This window comes from Lepeophtheirus salmonis, chromosome 4 (genome assembly GCF_016086655.4).
Source record: "Lepeophtheirus salmonis chromosome 4, UVic_Lsal_1.4, whole genome shotgun sequence".
In the NCBI taxonomy this organism is placed as follows: domain Eukaryota; kingdom Metazoa; phylum Arthropoda; class Copepoda; order Siphonostomatoida; family Caligidae; genus Lepeophtheirus; species Lepeophtheirus salmonis.
The window spans coordinates 28,196,266-28,208,757 of NC_052134.2; positions in this window are offsets into that span (position 1 = coordinate 28,196,266).

Here is a 12,492-nt window from a genome sequence, read left to right on the forward strand (position 1 = left end):
TCACTAGATAAAGAAAGTGAGTTTTTATTAAAAACCAGGAAATAAATGTACTTTAATCAGATTGGAAAAAATATTTTTATGTATCCCGTAATTCATAAATTATTAGGGCAACTCAAAAGGATTGATTACTTTTAATTAAAATAATGTTTCCTTACTTAAGTATCTATGTACATTTATTCCGTAATTCATGAATAAAAATATATGCTGTATGAAATCAAGAAATATGACTTGATGTAAATCTGTATTATTTTGGACAAGATGAAAAAACAACCTGTTCATCAACGTTAAAAAATATTTTGAAATAGAGTATCTTAGCTCTGTCCATAGTGAAGCCAATCACTTAAAACAAACACTACAGCTTCAACCACTGTGTCCAACATGGTCTAGAAACTGGAACAGACGTTGATGAATAACCCCTTGTCCATGTTGGCCACTGCCTCAAGAATATAACCCAGGAAAAAGTCAACACTGTTATGTATGTGTTTATTTGACACTATCCCAAGACATATGTAGTCCAAGGTATTCAGGTCTTAATAATGTCGGTTTTTAGGGAATAAATTTGGTTCCAAAAAGCTGATTATAACAAACTGCACACATTAAAAAAACTCTAGCATGATATCGGATCTGTTAACTTCTAATTAAGCTTTCTATCATAATTATCTTTAAAGTTATTTGGGTCATGGCCGTGCGCCAAATATGGATGCACAAAAGAATCCCTATACGACGTTCTTATTCAGTGGACATTTTATGGATTTTTCTATTATTCTTATTCAGTTTTGTCTGCTAAATATGATGAAGATATTATGGTTTAAACCTGTTCTGGATTTAAAATCATATCTCTATTGTAAGAGAGATCAACAAACAATTTTATTGATCGATTATTTATGTAAATTATTACAACTTAAAAGATTTATGTTACAAATCTGTTCTGGGCTAACCTCTGCAAATAAAAAAACTAATTTTCTTCCCTCTCTCAGAATTTTTAAAAATATATGTATAAAATTATAAGCTATTAGATGTAGATTTGTTTCGTATAGAAAAAAAAAATATCCAACTATTCTCTTGGAGCATAAATATACAAAATTTAATACATCCTTTATTTTACAAAAATAATATTTTATAACATAGCCATAAAAGTATCATGTGAGACGAGGGAATCAACAACTAACAACTAAATACATATTTCATTTTTGTATTAGTAAGGTAGCACAGTACTTAAGTTGTACAAAATATACTACAAAGAAGAATTATATTGAATCAGTATCATTTCCCTCAAATATGTTCACTCCTTCACAAACATTGAATCAACACATGATTAGAGATAGTACATATTTGTGGAATACTAAACGAATAAAACTGTAATATTTGCTTTAAAAATTCCATGCATAATAACAATATGACCAAGAGCAAGTGGACGATTTTATTACTATTAGTACTGATGAAAATTGATTGTCTTTTTTAAATTGCACGTTTCTTTGCAATTTGACATCTGAATAATGAATTTTCTATTCATCAGCTTTTGTCAATTTAATTAAACTTCTTAGTTGTAAGCTTCTGCTCATACTACGCTCACAAATATCAAAAACATGGGTGAACATTCGTGTGTCTTCATAAAAGACGGAGGGTAACCGTAAGGATTTGTTGCAGAGTTAAAATTTGATGTCTTTGTAGAATAATAATTTTTCTTTCTATCAATTTGTCTCTTTCACAGAGTAGGACTAGCTTATAATATATTTTATCTTCATAAAGAAATAAAAAGATCCCGCACAAAAAAAAAAAAAAAAAACTCTATTGCATGTAATACAAAATATCATACCATAGATCTGTATAATGTATTAATTAAGTAACTATGCGTTTACACAATATTAATTTGCTGAATTAGTTTTTATCTTAGTAACTAAAAATAAAAATTGTTAAAAGGTTATTTAAGCGCATACATATAATTAATAATTTACTTTCAAAAAGTATACGTACTAAAGTTTGTATGATTTTATATTGTAGGCATTTTCCTGCTTGTGTTATTTAAAATATATGCGAATAAGTAGAGTTGTATAAAATATGACCTGTCGGTGTGTAAAAATAAAAGAAAATGTAAAATGACTTAATGCTTTTGTTCCCAGTTAATCTGTTATTACGTTTAATTTTGTATGGCTGCTACTAGATATGAAAGAAAGGAAATAAATACAAGTAACATTCCTTATCTATCTCAGACATTACTATGAACTACAATAGTGTCAAACCTCAATTCTACTATGAGTTCCACAATGGCTTCGCCCTATAACACCCAAAGAAATATTCAGTGTTACTCCTCACCTTTCATGAGCACACACACTCATGATTAGTTTATACTTTTCTGTAGGAATGAAAAAAATAATGATAAATACTTTGGAACTTAAAAATAGCCTTCAGATTACCAACTTAAAAGAAAGACCACTAACATCTTTGGTTCATACCATGTAAAAATACAATGAACTTTGTAATGATAGTTTAAAAAAAGAAAATATTTAAATAACTGTTTATAAATTTTAATCATTCAAAAATTAACCTGTGAATAATAAATATACATTTAAGTTATGTTTCTACATAACCGGGATTGATTAAAACATTAAAAGAAAGTGGCACTTCGAAGCAGATATCCTGTAAAAATTCAGTGCACCTGCATTGCCTTTTTTTCTGAAAAGATGCATTTTTAAATCAACTGGCGTACGTTGCATTTCCATTCCTGTTATTACTTTGAATTAAATATAATTATCATTTTTACAATTATATCTACTTCATTTTTTCTTGATCACGAAATAATATAATCATTGATAAAAACTATTGAGGCTATGAGTAAAAAAATTACTAGTCATGAAAACGAAAATGTTTCCAATTTTTTTTTTTTTGTAGAGAAGAAATGTATATGATAGCTGTTTTGTATACCATATATTTCATTAGTTTTAAATTTAAATATAGGGATATCTTCTTTCACAACAACATATCTCAAATCACCCTTTGGGCTGCTTCACTCAGAATATTACAAATTAACAATAATTTTTGATGAAGTATGTTCTTCTAGAAGCATCAAATTTATTGATGCAAAGTTTTATGGAGCAAAAAGCTGGTGGCACTCCTACAGCATCATTACAATAAAGACCTTACCGCCCAACTTGCATTTAAATAATTAAATTGTTAGTGAAAAAGTTTAATCATTATAGCTAATAGCATCATACATATGGAAAAAGAAAGATTGCTATGGCATGGTTCAGCTGCTAAATTAAATTCAGAATCTTAAAATTGTTTTCAGTTAATTCAATAAAGTTTTAGTTTAAGATACTTGAGCTTAATTAAATCATCACATAAAATTACATATTATGAAAATTTTCGACTGTATTTAATCCTAAAGGTTGTTTGCTTCAAGCAATCATTGTATATACTCCGCATTTGAATTTATTTATGTCTCTTTATCACTTTAAATGCCCATTATATGTTATGATTGGGATGAAACTGAAGAAATGTTTTCAATTAAATATTCATGATCAATATATGTCTTTATGTTTTACATTATCACAATGACTTGTTTTCTCATACCGGGAATAATCAAGTAACATGATCTTTTCTTAGATTAAATTCCACAAACTCACCAAGGAGTCTCTATCTAGTATTTCATATTGTATAAAGAAGGTTTATTATAATTGATAGATATCCCAAAAAATGAAAGTCAATACAAATAAGTAATTACAATTCATATGACTACATTTAGTCTTGGATTGAATGATAGAATTGATGGTGACAAGGCTAAAGAGTTAACACAGAATGAATAATCCATTTATTTACTCTAATAGGTTTGAGGGAAATCGGAAACTCTTCATTGTTCCTTGCTGTAGTCTTCTATGAAAGAGTGGTGCTCTTGAATAACTGAAAATTAGCTTCATATGCTTCACTACGACGTGGAACAGCCTCAATGAGATTTAATTTCTTTAATAGAATGCAGATATTGTAAAAAAAAATAGAAATAAGCATATCAATTGTTGAGACAGACCTGTAGGAGAGGATCTCAGGACTCTATTTTTAAAAATCTAACAGTAATTATGGTGTTGTTAGATGAGAGCTAACTCAAGGAGACGAATGTTCTTCACTTTATTGTCAAAATAGAATAAAAATGAACTCAAAATACTCATTCAAAAGATTTTGCATCGAAGGAAACATTGATGTTGTCAAAAATGGCGTCTCAATCCTTCCAAAGCCCTTTCCACCCACTTTTTGATAGCTCTCCAGAACGTCTGCAGGAAAAACCCGAGATTTCTTGCATGGAATCTCGGATTTACATGGAATAGAGGGATTGGGCCTGGGCTATTTTCTTTAAATCCTCCTGATCCAATTTGGCCTTTTTGACGGAGCCCATCTTGCTTTCCAGCATTTCTGACGGCGTAGGCAGTGTTCTTGGAGATACCAATCTACTGGGAGTGTGCGAATAAAAATTTGTCAATCCCGTTTAAATGTCATTTTCTCGACTTGTACGTAAGCTAGAAAGCTTAGATATGCTTTGTTTGTAAATAATTGCTAATGCTTTACTAAATTTCAATCACTCAACCTTAATACACTATTGAATTTGTAAGTGTTCAGATTCCAATGCACCATTTGGTACAACATAAAAAATATATATGTATTCATGGAATATGTTGTTTTTATCGGGCTTATATAAATAAAATACAATGTTATAAAAAAGTGGTTCTAGGAAAAATTGCAGTATGCATTTATGCTACAAATATTCTATGTTGAAAATATATCTGATTATTTCTCCATTTATCTATTATTAGATTTTTCATTTTATATGCATTTGTAAATAAGTTGGATCTTGTTAAGATTTCATTAGATATATTCAATTATAAATTGTAAGAACATATTACAACGACAAATATAATGGAAACTTATTTTTGCAATTATAATAAAAATGTTTAACTTGTTAAATCGAAATACTAATTACTGTGAAAATGCAATGGCCTTATTTTCCAAAAACCTAATAAAATATTTTTTTGTGCAATTACCCAATCCTATGTTCGTGAACTGGGAAATTAAAAACCAAAAAACTTAGAAAAATGCATTATATACTTATGAATCTACATTTTATCATCAATAGTTTTCAGTATGCTCCTGAAACATTAATTTAAAAATATACCATTTTTAAGTTATTCTTACAAAAATCCATACATAATATATATATATTTCAAGTTAACATGTTAAAAACATATAAAGCCAACCAAAATAAATTATATATACAAGACTACAATATAAAACTTAATCACATCTTACAATTCACGTTTATCTTAAAAAAAATACACCATGACAAAACCTCAATCCTAATCATCATATGTTTAACTACTTCTCAGAAATGTAGAACTCTAGCTTTAAGTGTTCACATTGGTAAAGATCGTTTATTTATTTTGTTCCTGTCACCCTGTTTTCTTCTTTCTTTCCAACCAATAACTTTCGAATCTACTCGCTCGAGATCATTTGCTCCTCCAAAACAATATTCGAGTTCTTGTTTCAATGGATTCTTACCCAATATGGACTCATATCCTCGCTAATTTATTGCAGAATATACTTTAGGCAGCTTGGTGAAGTCATCTTTGTGTCTCTGTCAAGGCCTCCTTAGACTTGTCTGTTCAGTCTAGCCAAGAGTTGAGGTCCCCCATAGTTGATGTGGTACCTTTGAATAGGTCCTTGCTTGCGTGCCATTTTGGATTAAATGAGTATTGCTGGAGTTAATTCTGTAGTATCACCACTAAAGGATAAACCCCTCGACCATTTAACACATCTCTCAATGTGACTTACAAAACTCCTTTTCAGATATACAGATGGTGATCAGCTCATTTCCTTTGATTGGGCCCCTAAGCCTCTGGTTGTGCAATAATTTCATCGTGTATTGAACGTTATTATCTATCGGAGACCACTGTAAATGCTATAACCTAATTTTTTCAACAACCAAATAAATGAATATCTGATGTAAGTGTTTAATCTTCCGCCAAGATTAATGATATAATTTTAAAGGTATTTACAAAATGCATAAACTCAGTATTTAACTATAAATTTTAATTTTATATTTAAATTGTCTTTTCGGCTAATAACTATATTTTGTCTTCATGCTCTTTCTTAAATATTTTAGTATCTGCTACAATGTCCAAAAATGTCTAGATAAGCTTGATGGATTATTAATGTCAGAGGCCCAATCCCAAAAAATTTGATTGTCCTGGGAATCTTTAATTTCTAACACTCTGTATCTTGTAACTACCAATATTAAAATTGTAAAATTACCATCTACAACTATGGGTTCTCCTATAGTTAATTATATTCTTCGTTTGTTAGTCCTTAGCATTTAATAAATCACTCTATCGATTTATTTTTAGGAGTATGATATTTACCTTTCGATGACACTCAAAACAGAATTTTAAAAAACAATCAGAGTAAACATAATTATATTTTATTATTAAATGATTTTTTGTTAGTGCTTTCCATTCCAATGACAAAAGATTACGCTACCTCTTTAAAAAAAATTCCCAAGATTCTGACAAATTATATTCATGGGCGTTTCATAATCGTAAGTGAACATAGCTTTCCAACGAACCCTTTGTGTTGCATCAAGTGTAGAAGAATAGTCATTTTATTTTTCTGCTTATATTTCGACCAAGAGTGATAGTCAAAACCTAAAACAGTCGATTTATACTTTGTATATGTAAAACATACAAATTATCATTGTTAATAAAAATAATACTTGTAAGATAAAAATATTAGAATTAAAAAAAAAAATGTAATAGTTAAAAAAAAAAAAAAAATGGAACTTAATAAAATTATCCAAAATGTAAATACTATACCTATTTAAAAAATATATCACAGAAAATAAAGATTCAATGAAACATCGCTAGAGGGCAGCCTTAAATCCCTGACGAATATACTAATACATAAATTTCCAAAGACTAGCCGATCTATAAAAGAAAATATGCTTTAAAATAAATGTAGGTATTTGGTTTTTGGAGGTAGTTATGTTTCGTGGAAGAAATTGCCTTTGTTTATTATTTAGTATTTTTTAGCTGGCCTAGTTTTTGGCAATTGGTAAACTGAAGAGCATAATATTTATTCTTAGAAGTTGTCATTATCATTTAGTTCTAGAGTTGTGAGCTTCCTTTCCTGAATAGATTCAATTATATTCAAACCTAATTGATGAGTTTTGAGAACTCATAAAAGATAGAGTGTAACACTAATAATTTTTTGTGGAGTTATGATTGTAAGTTCTTGTTGAAATCAAAGTAGAATTAAGGATAGACATTGGAGTAATTCTTGCCAATGTCCTTGTTCATTTTTTTTTGTAGCTGATCTCTTCTAACATATTCTTTTTTTTATAAAATTATGTTAATATAATCGGCCAAATGGATAAAAGTGTACAGTTGTTTAAAATTACAAAAAATTGGTGAATATCACAGGGAGTTTTCTCCATTTTTTTAAAAAGTCATAAAATATTTATAACTTGTCAAAAGATGAAGAGAAATCCCCATTATACAATAAAATTATACTATGTGTTATAGTTCATTAGTCTCACGACTGTTTTCTTTTGACCTGAAAACATAAATTATCTTAAGAATTATTCAAAATGTCAACAATGTTAATTTTCGTTTTTTTTTAAATGCTCATTCTACACAGGATTTATAACTACTTATCTATATCATTTTTCAAAGAGTATGTTCAATTTCCTGTAAACTAGAGATTAACATCTTATAAAGAGTGAACCTTACTGTATAATTAAAGTCATTTTTTCAATCAAATAAACAATACCCAAATTGAATTTTTCATCATGCTTATCTATTCATATTCAATTTATTGATTTCATTGCTAAGTAATTGATTTCTTCAAATTTTTACTTATTATGTGTATTTAAATACGATAAATACATACATTTTAAACATATCTATAATAAATTCTTAAATCCTTGAATATTTTTTTAATTTTTTTTTAAATTTTCATTTAGTGAACGTGTTTTTTAATTTGGTTTATGAATGCTTCCAATAAAATAAAACTTATTTATTTGTTAAATCATACATGATAGCTTAGACAAAAAATTATATTGTTTCAAAAAAATTTGCTGTTGTGAATGTCAATTAAAATACTATATATTCTTCTATGAGTTTTAACAGCATACACTTCGAATATACTTTTAAATAATATAATTAGAAAAATTACTTGAGCGCAAATTACTCTACGAATAATGAAACTTGAGGGTAAAATTGTCCCATAAAATTTAGTGTTCTGCATGAACTCTACTATGCAACAATATCTAGGTCTTGGATTTACGAAATAAAAGATTTGCTGTAAAAAAAAGTTAAATTTTGATTTTTTTAATGTAACTATTAATTTTCTCATAGAATATTAAAATAACGGTACCATGTCAAGTTCTGTTTCAAAACTAAATAAATTTAAGCCAATTATTTGATTAAGTTGTAAAAAGTAATACTTGCTTCTGGGGCAGGAAAATAAATATAAAACTACAGAAAGTCTCATTATACTAACAAAAATTTATTATGTTTTTACTTATTATTTCTGAAAAACATTTTACTTGTTGAAATTTTGACTGTAAAATTTGTTTTTTGTTATATGCATTTAAAACTAATGATTAAACTTTAAAATCACATATACTGATTTTTTTTCACTATGATATTAATTCCCCTTATTTACATATATTTTATTTTCTGCCAAACAAAATCAAAAAAACTTTGGGAGTTCGTTTCGAGTTATTTTTTTATTTTATTTTATAAAATTGTAATGAAATGCTAAAGATATATATCTTTAGCATTTCATTTTTCAATTCTATAAGATTGAAAAATTCAATTAAAGAAATTTTATTGTTGAAACATTTCTTTTTTAATTACATTTAATTTCACATATACATGTTTATTGACATATTAATAAACCTTGCTAAATTTATGGAACAGTTTAACAATATTTGATATATGTGCATTTTATATTGCATTTCAGTCCATAAAATTTGGGGAATTTTAGACAAAATTATTTTTATGATCTGGATAAATAATTTTGGATTTCAGTTTGATAAATTTATAACTTTTATATAACAACTAATAAAATTCTTTAAATAAATTCAGTCATAATTGGTCACAATGAAAATTTTTGTTCAGATCGGTTCATAAAGAATTAAAAATATATTTAGAAATGACAAGGACAGAGGGATTTGCATGGGGGGGGGGGCTGGAGGGGCTGTATCCCTTGCCCCTCAAAAAAAAAAAAATCAAATTGGAAGGTTATTTTTTTCTGGAAAATGTAATATTTAAAACTTTTTTATACAAAATTTTCAATTTCTTTTTAATTTAATGTTCAATTTTTTTTAATTTAAATTTAATGGTGGATTTTTGAAATTTGTTTGCCAAAAATCGAACTTTATAAAATTTTTGCAAATCAAATTAATTTTTAGATTTGTTTTCTACAAAATTCTAACCTCTCCTCCCCCAACAAATATATATTACATTTTTATTGTTAAATTTTAGATATTTATGACAAACTTAAGAACCAAAGAATCATGAGTCTATAGATTATAACTTAATGCGCTATAAAGTACTGATCCATTATTAATTTTTACTAAACAAGTGAAAAGTTTTATACTTTATATTCCTATTGAACATTTAATATTTACATACAAATGATACATATAAAACAAAAAATTAAATATATTGGGAATTTTGTGTTCTTTTTTTACTTAATATCTTATATTCAAGCTATTTAATTTATATTTACATTTGTAGAATGAATAAAATAGCTACAAAAATGATACGTCATTGAAATAAAATAATCATTATAACTGCTCAACAGTTTAATCCAATAAAAGTTATTTTTTTTAGGGGGAAGGGGGGCGGGTTACTTATTTCATTAAACACGTTATAAAAGAAAATGTTCATCAACATCATTTGTATAATAATATTTAATTTAATTTTTGATTTTTTGAAAATTTAAATTAAGTTTTGGACATATGCAAAAAAAATAATTTTTGGATTTTTTTTTCGAAAAATTCCAACCTCCCCTCTCCTTTACAAAAAAAAAAATCATTCTACTTTGAAAGCAATTGAAGAATCAAAACTAGTTATTATGAACCAGTAAACTTTTGTTTAACACAAAAACCAAAATATCTTATAAACAAAAAAATAAGAAAAAAAACTCAATTAAAAAAACAAACATCATAATTTAAATTTTATCTGTCTAAACTTTTCTAAAAAACCTTGCTGCAAGATATCTTTGTTTGACTTGGTAATTTTACATTTTCCTATAACCCCCACTTGTATAAAACATTCCATTGCAAAAAGAAGTATGAACCTTAATAGCCTCGTATAGTTGGATAAAAATTTAAATTACTTGTGAAAAATTTAAATGACGCTATTAGGGCTTTTTAATATATTTTGATTGAACAAATCACTCGATATTTTTTTCCCATAAAAAGACCAAAAATTTAAAAACTACTTTTATTTTCATCTGAAGAACATATAAAAACAGAAAACAAAATTCCCCATATATTTAATTTTTATTTTATATTTATACATTTGTATGTAAATATTAAATGTTCAATAGGAATATAAAGTATAAAATTTTTTCACTTGTTTAGTAAAATTTAATAATGGATTATTACTTTATAGCGCATTAAGTTATAATCTATAGGGGTATGATTCTTTGGTTCGTAAGTTTGTAATAAATATCTAAAATTTATCAATAAAAATGTAATATATATATATAAATATATTTGTAATTAAATTGGCTGATATTATAATTAAATAATACATTGTGATATTTATATATTGTATCTTGCAAAAGTCATTTGTAAATAATAAACAAATTTTTTAAACGTTCTGTTAGTGAATATTTTCTTTTATAACGTGTTTAGTGAAATAAGTAAAAATGAACCCTCGCCTCCCCCAAAAAAAAGAACTTTATTACATTAAACTGTTGAACCGTAATACTGATTACATTAATTAAATGGTGTATCATTTTTGTAGCTATTTTATTCATTCTACAAATGTAAATATGTATTAAAAAGCTAAAAATGCTTATTTGGATATAAAATATTGAGTAAAAAAATATTTTCTTTTACATAGTCTTATAAAAAAGAGTTTGGGGTTTCAACTTGATATAATTAGTTATTCTTATAATAAAAGCATTGCTTTTTTATATTTAATAAAAATGTTTTCAAATATTCATTACTTTATGCAAATTTTTAAAACCAAATTAGTTATTATCAGTTTTTAATGAGTTTGCGTGTAATATATATAGAAATAGCAGCAATTTCAGACATTTTCGTTCTCCCCCCCCCCAAAAAAAAATCCATAAAATTTGAAAAAAGTGAAAAACTTTTTATCAAAACAGTTAATTATATTCACTAAACTTCAATTTTAAAGTGCTAAACATACTAATAAATTATAAACAAGGCCTTATCAAGATCCATAAAGAACTGCAATATAACCTAATGTTATGTAGACGATCATACTAAAAAGCATAAGATATAAAATTTTAATTAAAAAGAACAAGAAACATTATATATCTCTCTGGGTGTATAATATCCTGTTTAACTAACAGAGGGTTAAAAGATCCCTGGAGGATCAAACTAGTAATATTTAATAAATAAATATTTTTTTCCTTATTTTAAAAATAATCCTATTTCTATGCAAAGAATAAACCATTGCTTAGTAAATCAGTCTTTTATAAATTAAATTGAGTAAATTGTGAAGTCTTGTTTTATATTGATTTTTAAGAATTTAAAATAATGTCATGTGCTCATATAATAACAAAGTGCACAATATGTGATTATTTCATCGTAGCTATAATAAATTTGATTCGGTTTATGGAACGTTTTCTACTTTTAATAAAATACGAATCTTCCTTAGTCAATTGATGAACTTCTTTAAGTCTAATTTAGTTGCAATTATCTGTTTCTCTCGTCGATTTGGCTTATTAGGGGTTAGATTAATATTTTAAATTTTATTTGAGATTTCTGGCTTGAAAAAATATTTTGGATATTTATTTATTTATTTGCTATTAAAACTGGCTGTTTATTAGACCTAGTAAATGTGAATTTTTTTTTCAAACCTTTACAATCTTATATTTTTCCGTTTTACAAGGTCTATAACTACAAACTAAATATACCAATATTATGGAATTTGATTCATGGCTATACCCCTGCATGAGCCATGAATATTTATTGTAGATTTGGGAGGATATTGACTTCAAAGACAGGATATCATCTCTTCTTTTTACTGTAACTTCGAAATGGTTCAAGATATAGTATTGAAAGTGGTACCAAATGAAAGAAAATAAAATTAGCAATAATTTGAATGTCATACCAAAATATTTTCTTCATAAAGTACAACGTCCAAAACGACATAGCCAAATACAAGGAGAATGCATGTAAAAGGGGGCGTGCATTTATTACGCAGTATTCAATTGCATCTTTCTGTATAAATAACTACCACT